This window comes from Oncorhynchus nerka, linkage group LG16 (genome assembly GCF_034236695.1).
Source record: "Oncorhynchus nerka isolate Pitt River linkage group LG16, Oner_Uvic_2.0, whole genome shotgun sequence".
NCBI lineage: Eukaryota > Metazoa > Chordata > Actinopteri > Salmoniformes > Salmonidae > Oncorhynchus > Oncorhynchus nerka.
This window is the reverse complement of record NC_088411.1, coordinates 29,663,661-29,677,808: the sequence shown is the minus strand read 5'-3', so window position 1 is coordinate 29,677,808 and position 14,148 is coordinate 29,663,661. Positions and strand designations below refer to the sequence as shown.

Sequence of the window (14,148 nt, the reverse complement as noted above, 5' to 3'; positions counted from 1 at the left end):
AAGTAACATCACCATGGCCTGATATTAGTAATCCGTTGTTTAATGATGACGGCAAATGAATACAGACACGTCGATGTGGCTTCACACTAGTAGTCCCGACAGGCGTCAAATCCCTGCTGTTCTGGTACTAACAAGATGTTGCTTCCCGCCTCCCTCCCCTGATCTGGTCCACGTGTTGTGAGCTGTAAGTACAGAGAGCCTAGTCAGAGACAACACAGTAATGGGGGTTGTTTTATACAGCTCTGACCTGCCCTGTAATTCTACTGCCTTCTGCCTCCCTGACCCGCCCTCCTCCACCAACCACCCACCCACCCACTCCCTCAGAATACTGATAGATGCAGGCAGAGAGTGAGCACAGGCACACATGCTGCTTGTGCGCGCACACACACACACACACACACGTCAGATGGACATGCACACAAAGACACACCACTACTACAACTGCAAACATCCACACACACATTCAGTACATAGGCAATAAACTTGAATTCAGCTTGCCACTGCCCACATACTGTACACTTTAACATGCAGTAACACATCAAGCAGTCCTCAGGACACACAGCAGTGGTCACATACACATACTCACCAGGTGATTCCGGGACTAAGGCATGGAACATTAAACTAACGACAGGGAAGAACAGTACAGTTTGAAAGAATAACAGCACACTTACAAATACGCACCACACCATCTGAAGTCACAGTGTGTTATTACACACACACACACTATGTTATCTGACAATACAGCGTCTTAACACAGGGACTGGATGGAGCTCTGGCTGCGAGGGGAAGGGACACCTACAATAGATAGATAAAATAACTGTACTCTCCTACACGCTAACACAGACCAACTCATCCAAGCACTCCCACATACCAACATGAATCCATACAGCCCCACACACGCAAACACAACCCCATGGACTCCTACATAAAATGGCAGTGAACTCATGGACACCTTTGATATGTAAAATAAATGCATTATCTTACATCTTGCTGAAACGCACACACACACGCAGACACACACACACAAACACACACACACCTGCCCCACCCCCACACCTCACACACACCCTTACATGCTCACTCACCCCCCAACCCCCAACGGACTTGGAGTACCTAGCAGCAAAGCTAAGAGTTAATGACTTCAACAGAGGCTTGGCTAAATGTGTATCTGTGCTGCAGCTGGTGCTCTCTGATTAGACTTAGGGCTGACTTCCAAATGGCACCTTATTTCTTATACAGTGCACTACTGTTGTCCAGAGCGCCGGTCAAAAGTAGTGCACTTAATAGGGAATCTGATGCCATTTGGGTCTCAACCTAGGATGCTGGAGCACATATCACACGCAGGCACAGCAACATATTTGCACCTCATATTAATGCGCCCCTCTGTCGCTCTCTAGGGTCCCCTGGAGCAGGATCCGGGAACCCTGGAGTCAGGGGGAGGGAAGGAGGGAGAGCCTCATATGGTGTGAGGCAGCAGGGGGAGGGAGGTCATACGGCTCTGCTAGTAGCAGACGCGTGCACCTTGCTCTGTGTGTGTGTGCGTGTGTGTGTGTGTGTCCGTGCTCCCTCCGTGAGCGCTGCTGTGACTCCGAGAGCACTTACAGTGAGGAAATGATGATAGGCATGTTATTACTGCAGCGAGGGCACTGGGCTGTGAAACTCATCCTCCTCTCTCTCCTTTGGTGTGTGTGTGTGTGTTTGTGTATGTGTGCGTGTGTTTGTGTGTCATCCTCCCTCTTCTTTCCTCCCCTCGCATCAGCAGCCGCTCTCAATGCTCCTCCTGGTTTTACATTTACTTATTTATTACATGTTCATTTGAGGGGCTTTGTTAAACGTTGCAGAGAGAGAGAGATAGAGGAGAGAGGAAGAGAGAGGGGGAGAGCGAGAGAGACAGAGAGTCAGCTTGGAACAGATCTGGGACGAGGCTAACCATTTCCTGTATTCTTTGAAAGACCATCGTTTTATATTGCATGGAATCTACCCATGATTTTCTCATGTCATTTCCAGTGAAACCCAAAGTCAACCACAGCAAACTTTAACATTCATGCCATATTTTATGACCTTCATTTTCAATGGCGTCCCCATATGGCCATGACCAGAGCTGTGACTAGCTTATAACGTCTTAGGAGGAGTGTATGGTCTGTGAGAGATAGGATTAAACCAGATATGAGTATTTACTCCCCTTCTTCCCTCCTCTCATCCTTCCATCCATCCCTCTAATCTGCAGCTCCCATTTGTGAATGATAGAATGGAAAAAAAGAGCGATAGAAACCCACTGGGGCTTGAAGGATGGAATGACACACACGCACGCAAACATTCTCTCTCTCTCTCTCTCTCTCTCTCTCTCTCTCTCTCTCTCTCTCTCATATGGGTAGTATTAATGTAAATGCACCTCTAAGGAATAGTGATTCTTCGCCCCCGGCCCTCTCCTCTCTATCTGACCTCTTAGACCCTTTTCAGACTACGTCAGATTCTCTTGAGGTTTAGTGAGAATGCCGTCGGCTATACTTTTTTAAATAATGTGAACTTGTAAACTTAGTACATCTCTAGCGCTACCTCCGTAGGTGGCGTACGACATTCGCCCGACAGTTGTCCCCCTCCGAGCAGGGCAGTGTGAACAGAATTGTCTCGTTCAGCCCCGAACTCCAGCAGTATAAATAGTAATAGCAGAGCAATGATTTTGAAATAGCTGAAATGTATAGACATTTTCTTAAAATGTGAGACTTGTTTTATTGCGTTTTTACCTGAAATTGTAGTAGCAGTCTGTTACATTCTGAAGTTGCCAGCTGCTCTGTACCACTTAAACCGATGAAAGCCCATCCCCACCACCAAAAGAAAAGTACAATGTCGATAGTAGATCATACAGAAAGAATATATATATGTTTTATGTTTTAACATGGCACCACAGGTCCCAGAGCTGTTCCTGATCTGGTAGGCTAACCTAACCAGCTCAGCTGGGAAAAAACACTTTTATATGTGCACTAATGGGACCAGATCATTTTTCTAATGAGGTCATATGGTTTTTTAAAAATGGATAGACTCCTTGCCCTAGGGAGGATGAAAACATTACAACCCTGTCAAACTGCAGCAACCTTGTACTTGTTCCTATTAATTCTATTTTAAAACTAACAGGGATTGTTCTTTACAAAGACCAAGACAACAACTGTGATTGGACAATATAACGAATAACAGGGCTGAGCTTGCTATATGCGGGGTTGCATCTGTAGTTAAAGTTATTCATACAGAATGTCGTCACTATTGTGTTGATTGATTCATTCCAGGGAATCATTTTGGATTTAAAAGGCCTAGGTAGCCATCTGGGGTTTGAATGTAAAGCACATGTTATCAGAAGGGATGTAGGCTACCTGCAGCTATGGTTGCTAAAGGCCGAAGTTGATCAGACTGAAGCACAGGCTCATTTAGCATGAGTTGACATATCATGAGGCATTTCAATGTATGCATTTTTGGGGGGGTGGCAGATATGGGCTTCCTTATAAGACAGCTCGTTGCTTGTCACTTCTCCCCAGCTAATTCACTTATATTACACCCATGTTTTCAGGCGCAATTAGCTTTTACCACATGGAGGCCAAATCATTTGTATATTGATACAAATGAAGCCTGACTTGTTGTAACGTTGTTAGGCAGGCCTACTGTACTTTTATATTCGTAAAACTTAATGTACATATTACACTACATGGCCAAAAGCATGTGGACACCTGCTCGTTGAACATCTCATTCCCAAATCATGGGCATTAAAATGGAGTTGGTCCCCTTTGCTTCTATAACAGCCTCCACTCTTCTGGGAAGGCTTCCCGCTAGATGTTGGAACATTGCTGGAGGGACTTGCTTCCATTCAGCCACAAGAGCATTAGTGAGGTGGGGCACTGATGTTGGGCGATTACGCCTGGCTCGCAGCCTGCGTTCCAATTCATCCCAAAGGTGTTCATCTAGAATGTCATTGTATGCTCTCCTGAACCATGAAAAACAGCCCCAGACCATTATTCCTCCTCCAACAAACTTTACAGTTGACACTATGCGTTGGGGTAGGTAACGTTCTCCAGGCATCCGCAAACCCAGATTAGTTTGTCAGACTGCCAGATGGTGAAGAGGGATTAATCATTCCAGGGAACTTGTTTTCACTGCTCCAGAGTCCAATGGTGGTGAGCTTTACACAACTCCAGCCGACACTTGACATTGCGCATCGTGATCTTAAGCTTGTGTGTAGCTGCTCGGCTATGGAAACCCATGTCTTGATGCTTCTGACTAACAGTTCTTGTGCCGATGTTGCTTCCAGAGGCAGTTTGGAACTTGGTAGTGGTTGTTTCACTTCCAGCAGCATACCACCCTGCATCCCACTTCTGGCTTGCTTCTGAAGCTAATCAGGGTTGGTCCTGGTCAGTCCCTGGATGGGAGACCAGTTGCTGCTGGAAGTTGTGTTGGAGGGCCAGTAGGAGGCACCCTTTCCTCTGGTTAAAAAAATATCAAATTCCCCAGGGCAGTGATTGGGGACATTTCCCTGTGTAGGGTGTCGTCTTTGGATGGGGTGTTAAACGGGTGTCCTGACTCTCTGTGGTACTAAAGTACTTATTGTAAGAGTAGCACCCTACTCTTACAATAAGTACTTTAGTACCATAGAGAGTCAGGACACCTGTTTAACACCCCATCCAAAGTCCTGGCTAAACACCCAATCTGACTCTCATACCATCATGGCCACCAAATCATCCCCAGCGTACAATTGGCTCATTCATCTCCTCTCCCCTGTAACTATTCCCCAGGTTGTTGCTGTAAATTAGAATTTGTGCTCAGTCAACTTCCCTGCTAAAATAAAAAATCTATTAAAAAAAAGTTGCAACCGAGGACAGAAGATTTTTACATGCTATGCGCTTCAGCACTCGGCGGTCCCATTCTGTGAGCTTGTGTGGCCTCCCACTTCGTGGATGACCCATTGTTGCTCCTAGACATTTCCACCTCACAATAACAGCACTTACAGTTGACCAGAGCAGCTCAAGCAGGGCAAAAATTAGACAAACTGACTTGGTGGAAAGGTGGCATCCTATGTCGGTGCCACGTTGAAAGTCACTGAGCTCTTCAATAATGCCATTCTACTGCCAATGTTTGGCTATGGAGGTTGAATGGCTGTGTGCTCGATTTTATACACATGTCAGCAACGGATGTGGCTGAAATAGCCAAATCCACTAATTTGAAGGGTGTGTCCACATACTTTTGTATATACAGTGTACGGAAATTGAAACTACGTTTGTCAATGAGAAAAGCCCCTTCGAGAACAGGGTTCCAGAAGAGTTATTCGGCTGTATCCATAGGAGGACCTTGTACAATGATTCAGGGAATACTGGACCATCTATTATATGACAATACATTGCCTTTAGGGTTATTATACTGTAGCTGAGATCTAAAGGGATTGATCCCTGATTATGATATTTTCTCCTTTTCAACTATCATAGTGTTATTGCCATAGCTGAGTGACGTGTAAGAGACTGAATAAAATATCATTACCCTACACATTTGTTTTGATATAACGTTTATTTATTCAGTTGCAAGATAACAGCACACAAAATAACACACTTGCTAACATGACACATATCTACACTAATGATGATGTTCTCATTTTTCAACAATGCCGTTCTTTTGCATCCACTTGTTTTGAGGTGAGGCATATTCATGTTATTCATGAGTGTATGTAGTAACACACGTCCCTTCATAATCTTAAGATTTGTCTCAACAAGGCAGGCATTATGCCTTGGCTAATGTAAGCATCATCTCCGTAAAATGTATTGCATTGTAGCTGAAAATGAAATCCAGGCGTACTATGACATTATGCAGATTGTGCTAAACATGGAATTACGTCTTCAGGAAAAACCGGAACAACGTTTTTCCTCCAAACGCCTGCCACCGTCGCCGTGGCAATTAAATACCTATACGTCAAGGACCCATTGATATTAATTTACAAAGCAGCCAGCTGATATTTTGAAATTCAGAGATATAGGTTCCGAAAGGCATTGTTTACATGCATGTAAACCAATGCATAATGTGGTGTGTTAAATTTGATGTGGTCTGTGCCATTGAACTATAATGCTCAGAATGAATCAAGGCCTTCCGACGACGTCAATTTGAATGGCTGATATGGCATTGTTATGCATTCTTTTTTGACGGTCAGTGCACTGTTGGGGATACAAGTACAAATAGATTGGGAATGTCTCATTTGAATCTCAATCTCAGTCAGACAGGTAGTGGAAATCCATCTGCTAGACCCGTTTTTTTGCTTTATGAGAGGCAGTTTTGCTGCTGATTATTAGTTTTTTTCGGTGTTGAGCTGTGCTGCTCTGCGGTGGGACTCCAGGGGGCCACAGGAGCTTGTTTTCTGCCGACTCTCCCCCCACACTCTCTCTCCCTCTCGTTATATCTATCTCTCTCTCTGTATCTCTCTCTCTCTCTCTCTGCATGGGTGTTGGGGTGGGGAGTTGTTCTACCATTGCGTTTCTGTGTCCTTTTTTCCCCATACTCTAATTGCGAGCCTCTCTTCAAAACAAGCGTTGTAGGCACTCTTGGGCTAAGGAGGAGAGCGGCGGGCTGGCTAGCTCAAGCTGTGAAGTTAATATATTCCGGCGAGGAGCGAAGAGGATGGCAGGGAAATAATGACTTTCCTACTGGAGTGATGCAGGCGATGCTCCCGTCGGTCTCACCGCAGCCGGCTGCGCTGGGCCTGTGACTGACTACACCTTTAATATTGTTATTTCCTCTTCTCCTCCCCTCTTTATTCATACAAACCACCCTGTCTTTCTGACTTGGGAAAGATAGATGTGGTGTGTTGACGTAAGGGGGTTATTGTAGGATTAGCGTGCCAGGGTAGGGCTGTCACAGGTTGTTTCTAGGTCTATAGGGAGGGGATGGGAGGAGGTGGTTGAGAGCTTGGCTGCAGGTCTGTGTTCCTGTGTAGGTCTGTAGGGAGGGGAGGTGGTTAGTGGTTGGTGAGGCAGGCCCAGTCATAAATGTTCCTATAGGTCTAGAGGGAGGGGAGGGGCTGGTCCAGGCTGTTCCTATAGGTCTAGAGGGAGGGTATAGGTTGGTCATAGCCATACAGCCAGCTGTTGTTGTAGGTCTTAGATGTTGTTGAGGAACCTTGTGACAGCAGACTCCCATCTCAGGACCCGGTTGACATGAAAGCAACAGGGATAGACGTGGGTATATCATTGTGTGCATAGCGTGCCAATGTTGAGCTGGTCCAAGGTGTTCCTAGGTCTCTGGGGATGTGGGCTGGGATGTGAGGAGGTTGCTGGTTGGTTGCTGAGAAAATGAGTCCCCGGGCAGGTGTTTTAATGGGACTATGGGGGATAGGATAGCGTGCCATGAACTGTCTCCTCCAGAGGCCTGGTCCAGCTGTCTCATCTGTGAAGTCTCAATACTTTGGTTAATGTTGGCTTATCACGCACACCATACACACTTACAAACACTTATAAACACAGACACCAACAGGTGAAAACCCATCTTTCTTGGTTTAACCTACTTCACACTGTTTATTTATTTTCTAAAGTAATCTAAGTTAATAATTGGCATGGTGTATCCATGGTGTAACTTTCCAGATAAGAGTCTTTTCACTTGTTGTTTTAGCTGTCAGCAGTCTCAGCACATTTACGGTGTTTGCTGGTATGTTCCCAATATTCTCTCACTTCTGATCACTGTACCAGCTGTTGCCATGGTAACAATCTAAATCTCCTCTCCAAATGTAGTTTATATGTCATGTTGTTGGTGATACGATTACACACATATCAGATGATGAACCTTTCAGTCGAAAGGCTAGCAGCACATACTGCAATAGATGATTTCTGATTAACATTATTGCAAACAGATGTTCAACCAGAGCTTGACTTGGGCCTCAAATGTTCTACTGCTTGTGCACTCGTTCCTCTTGTAGAGTATTAGCTCAAAAGTATTACGGAGCTCCTGCGCCTAAATATAAACAGTACCGGCACCCAAAATGTATTGTGTTGTGTTATCTGTGTTCTCCTACTCATTCACTTCCTACTCACTCTGCATCTCCCAGTGAACCCACAGAGCCACAGAATACATAAAAGGCCAAACGGAACAAAGACGATGAGTAGCGGAAAAGTTATGAGGGAGGAAGATAGAGATTTGAAGGCCGACAAGTTGGAAGTTCTTTAACACTTTATATTCACTTCTTTGTTCACCCATAAAGGCATGCAGAAGCACAAACTCACCAACATGAAGACACACACACGCACACACACACACACATACACACATATACACACACTTCACCCCCTTCTGGTGAATTGCAGTCTTTTGTTTTTTTAATGAGCAGTAGTCAGGAATACGAAGCGAACACCTACACAATCCACCCATTCATCCATCTCTTCCAGTGATCTGTCATCGCTTGGTTCAGCCTGACATCAGTCACATCATGCATATCACATCTTCAGTTCCCTGGTCTTCTGATATGATGTTTGAGCAGCTACAGCTGTGACTGTCTAACGCATCAGTTTATGTGGCAGAGAAGGATCTTAATGCACTAGATTTGAAGGATTATGGAAGGAATGGAAGGAATGGAAGGAGGTGGGTGGATTTCTGAGTTCCTAACTCACAGTATTTTTCATTCTCTAAACTTGCCTCTCTGCAACTATTTTAGTCTTTTGTCCGTGAGAGAGTAGGCGGTATTACAAAACTATAAAACATCTACTTTATAACTCTATATTTTCCCCAGGCCATTGAAAATGTGAGTGATTAGGGTTGAGGATAATGCATGTCTTTATGCAAAGTGGTTATCCAGCATACAGAGACTCATTCACTCTTTAATTTTAATGTATTCAGATTCTCAACCAGGTGCCACCCCCCAATCCCTTCTGCTAAGGCTAATTATCATTCATTCAGTGTGAGTAGTGGTAGGAATCAGTGTGGCAGTGTCAACTGAAAACAAAAAGATATTTACTTGAAACATTGGAAAGAACTAATCAAAAAACAGAGTAAACTAGAATGCTATTTGGCCTAAACAGAGAGTACACGGTGGCAGAATACCAGACCACTGTGACTGACCCAAAATTAAGGAAAGCTTTGTACACACTCAGTGAGCATAGCCTTACTATTGAGAGAGGCCACCGTAGGCAGACCTGGCTCTGGGGACAAGACAGGCTATGTGCCCACTGCCAACAAAATGTGGAGGAAACTGAGCTGCACTTGCTAACCTCCTGCCAAATGTATGACCATATTGGAGAAACATACTTCCCTCAGATTACACAGACCCACAGATAAACTCCCATATCTATGTGCCATCATAGCAGAAAGACTTGTGACCTGCTGCCACAAGAAAAGAGCAACCAGGGAAGCACAAAAACTAACTATATTCATGTCAATTTATTTTCTCTTTCGTACAATTTGCACATTGGGCCTCCCGAGTGGCGCAGTGGTGCAAGGCACTGCATCGCAGTGCTAGAGGCATCACTACAGACCCAAGTTCGATCCTGGGCTGTATCACAACCGGCCGTGATCAGGATTCCAAATTCCCACCGGTCTAATGCCCATTGCTCGTGTTTCTTGGCCCAAGCAAGTCTCTTATTATTGGTGTCCTTTAGTAGTGGTTTATTTGCAGCAATTCGACAATGAAGGCCTGAATCAGACTCCTCTGAACAGTTGATGTTGAGATGTGTCTGTTACTTGAACTCTGTGAAACATTTATTTGGGCTGCAATTTCTGAGGCTGATAACTCTAATAAACTTATCCTCTGCAGCAGAGGTAACTCTGGGTCTTCCATTCCTGTGGCGGTCCTCATTAGAGCCAGTTTCATCATAGCGCTTGATGGTTTCTGCGACTGCACTTGAAGAAACTTTCAAAGTTCTTGAAATGTTCCATATTGACTGACCTTCATGTCTTGAAGTAATGATGGACTGTCTTTTCACTTTGCTTATTGGAGTTGTTCTCGCCATAATATGGACTTGGTATTTTACCAAATATGGCTGTATATCTTCTGTATACCCCTCTGCCTTGTAACAACACAACCGATTGGCTCAAACACATTATGAAGTCAATCAATTCTACAAATGAACTATTAACAAGGCATAATTAAAATGTATTCCAGGTGACTACCTCATGAAGCTGGTTGAGAGAATACCGAGAGTGTGCAAAGCTGTCATCAAGGCAAAGGGTGACTATTTGAAGAATCTCAAATATAAAATATAATTTGATTTGTTTAACACTTTTTTGGTTACTTCATGATTCCAAAAAGTAACCACAAAACACCAGTCTCAACGTTAACAGTGAAGAGGCAATTCCGGGATGCTGGCCTTCTAGGCAGAGTTCCTCTGTCCAGTGTCTGTGTTATTTTGCCCATCTTCATCTTTTATTTTTATTGGCCAGTCTGAGATATGGCTTTTTCTTTGCAACTCAGCCTAGAAGGCCAGCATCCCGGAGTCGCCTCTTCACTGTTGACGTTGAGACTGGTGTTGTGCGGGTACTATTTAATGAAGCTTCCAGTTGAGGACTTGAGAGGCATCTATTTTTCAAACTAGACACTCTAATGTACTTGTCCTCTTTCTCAATTGTGCACCGGGGCCTCCCACTCCTCTTTCTATTCTGGTTAGAGACAGTTTACGCTGTTCTGTGAAGGGAGTGGTACACAGCGTTGTACGAGATCTTCAGTTTCTTGCCAATTTCTGGCATGGAATAGCCATCATTTCTCAGGACAAGAATAGATGGTGAGTTTCAGAAGAAAGTCATTTGTTTCTGGCCATTTTGAGCCTGTAATCGAACCCATAAATGCTGATGCTCCAGATACTCAACTAGTCTAAAGAAGGGCAGTTTAATTGCTTCTTTAATCAGGGCAACATATTTTAGCTGTGCTAACATAATTGCAAAAGGGTTTTCTAATGATCAATTAGCCTTTTAAAATGATAAACTTGGATTAGCTAACACAACGTGTCATTGGTAATGGGCCTCTGTACGCCTATGTAGATATTCCATTAGAAATCAGCCGTTTCCAGCTACAATAGTCATTTACAACATTAACAATGTCTACACTGCATTTCTGATCAATTTGATGTTATTTTAATGGACAATTTGTTTTGTTTTTCTTTCAAAAACAAGGACATTTCTAAGTGATCCCAAACTTTTAAATGGTAGTGTATATATATATATATATAGTATTTGAAATGTTTATATTATTTTGAAACTTTTGTAACTGTAATGTCTACTATTCATTTCTGATTGTTTATTTCACTTTTGTTTATTATCTATTCTACTTGCTTTGGCAATGTAAACATGTTTCCCATGCCAATAAAGCCCCTTTGAATTTAATTGAACTGTAACAGTTAGTGAATGGCCTCGTCCGCCAATGATGTCTTCTTTCTCACAACGAGCCAGCGTACCAGGGCTACATGCGGCAGCCACTTCATTTGGATGATATACAATACCTGTCCCCAAAGAATAAAGTGTCATCAGCTCCACATTGTGACTGGGCGAGGAGTGCGTAGGAATTACCCTGACTTATCTTTCAATTGCAATAATTTCACCATTTGCTCATGCTCAGACCCGCTACAACGCTAAATGGCTAGAGAGAGAGGTATAGAGGGATGGAAGGATATCAGAGAGAGAGAGAGACAGAGAGAGAGAGCGAGAGAGACAGACAGAGAGAGAGAGAGAGCGGGAGAGAGAGAGAGAGAGAGCGGGAGAGAGAGAGAGAGAGAGAGAGAGAGAGAGAGAGAGAGAGAGAGAGAGAGAGAGAGAGAGAGAGAGAGGGAGAGAGAGAGAGAGACATTCGACAGAGAGATGAGACACTATGTCCATCCTTTTATTGCTATAACAAATCACATTGGGTGTAACTTGTCGTCTTCAAAGCAATACATCAATAAATTATGGGGCCTTGCCTCCCCCTCAAGTGACCGTAGCTAACATTAAGTAAATGTGATTTTATATTATCAATGTTATGCTGTCAAGCCTGTTCATTTTGACTGGGCCACAAGGTTAAGGACAGACAGAGACGCTTCTGCCCATACCCCTTTTCTTCAGAGACACATTGATTCTCATTAGCAGTTCCAGCAGCAGAGCAGATCAGAGCCGGGGACCCCTACAGATTAGGAGGATAGCTGCAGCTTCCAAATGATGCTCTGCTAGTGCTAGTTGGGCTGTGGATGCGGTACGGTGGTGCTATAGATAGGGATATGCTTCCCTTAGATCAAAACAATCTTCTTGTACAATTACAAATTATGTCCCAGAAATGCCAGTAGATCACAATACAGAACATCACAATACAGAACATCAGTCTCAGTCTTTCTTCACTTTCCAACCTTGCTCTGATATTCTTTCCTAAATATAGTGTCTCTGTTTATATGGCATGGTTTGTCATGTTGAGTAAAATCTTTGGTGAAAATTCTATTTTTAAAAATGAGAGGAGTGTTGTGTGTGAATATGCGTGTGTTTGGTGTGTGTGTGTGTGTGTGTGTGTGTGTGTGTGTGTGTGTGTGTGTGTGTGTGTGTGTGTACACTTGAAGATTGTATTGATGCACAGAGAGAAAGGCCAAGACTGTTGACTTCTGACACAGCTGTCTCACCCCCCAGGCTGTGGTATAAATAGTTCCTCTCTCCATCCCTCCATTACATTGTGTTGAAGGAAGCTCAAATGACTCCACAGATGGAAGGAGGCCATTTTCTCCAGATTATAAAGGAAAATGGTCATTACTGTAGTTATATAGCTCTCATCTCTAGTTACAGAATTCTTCTGCATTGCAACCTTAATTTACATTGACATTTGAATCATTTAGCAGACATTCTTATATATCAACAATATACAACAATATATCACAATCATAGCAATTCTATTTTTCCTCAACAAAGTATTTAGTAGGAAAAGACACACGTATATATCAAAAGCTTCAACACACCTACTCATTCAAGGGTTTTTCTTTTTTTTTAAACTATTTTCTACATTGTAGAATAATAGTGAAGACATCAAAACTATGAAAAAACACATGGAATCATGTAGCACCAAAAAAATATAAACAAATCTAAATGTATTTTATATTTTTTATTCTTCTAAGTAGCCACCCTTTGCCTTGATGACAGCTTTGCACACTCTTGGCATTCTCTCAACATTCTCTCAAGTCTTGAAGGAGTTCCCACATATGCTGAGCATTTGTTGGCTGCTTTTCCTTCACTTTGCAGTCCAACTCATCCCAAACCATCTCAATTCGGTTGAGGTCGGGTGATTGTGGAGGCCAGGTCATCTGATGCAGCATTCCATCACTCTCCTTCTTGAACAAATAGCCCTTACACAGCCTGGAGGTGTGTTGGGTCATTCTCCTGTTGAAAAACAAATGATAGTCCCACTAAGCGCAAACCAGATGGGATGGCGTATGGCTGCAGAATACTGTGGTAGCCATGCTGGTTAAGTGTGCCTGGAATTCTAAATAAATCACTGACAGTGACACCAGCAAAGGACCATCACACCTCCTCCTCCAGGCTTCATGGTGGGAACCACACATGCGGAGAAAATCCGTTCACCTACTATGCGTTTCACAAAGACACTGTGATTGTAACCAAAAACAAAACATGTGGACTCATCAGACCAAGGTCCATTGCTGGTGTTTCTTGGCCCAGGCAAGTCTCTTATTATTATTGGTGTCCTTTAGTAGTGGTTTCTTTGCAGAAATTTGACCATGAAGGCCTGATTCACACAGTCTCCTCTGAACTGTTGAGATGTGTCTGTCATTTATTTGGGCTGCAATCTCAGGTGCAGTTAACTCTAATGAACTTATCCTCTGCAGCAGAGGTAACTCTGGGTCTTTCCTTTCCTATGGCAGTCTTCATGAGAGCCAGTTTCATCATAGCGCTTGATGATTTTTGCGACAGCACTTGAAGAAACTTTCAAAGTTATTGAAATGTTCTGGATTGACTGACCGTCATGTCTTAAAATGATGATGGACTGTCATTTCTCTTTGCTTATTTGAGCTGTTCTTGCCATAATATGGGCTATCTTCTGTATACCACCCCTACCTTGTCACAACACAACTAATTGGTTCAAATGCATTAAGAATGAAAGACATTCCACAAATTAACTTTTACAAGGCACGCCTGTTAATTGAAATGCATTCCAGGTGACTACCTCATGAATCTGGTTGAGAGAATGAC

The 14,148-nt window shown here is 43.4% G+C and overlaps 1 protein-coding gene across 24 annotated transcripts in view; it reads left to right on the top strand.

Moving 5' to 3' along the window:
- Nucleotides 1-14,148, top strand: part of LOC115144382 (neurexin-1a) — a 644,902-nt gene that overhangs the window by 433,686 nt on the left and 197,068 nt on the right. The gene's annotated exons all lie outside the window — the stretch shown is intronic.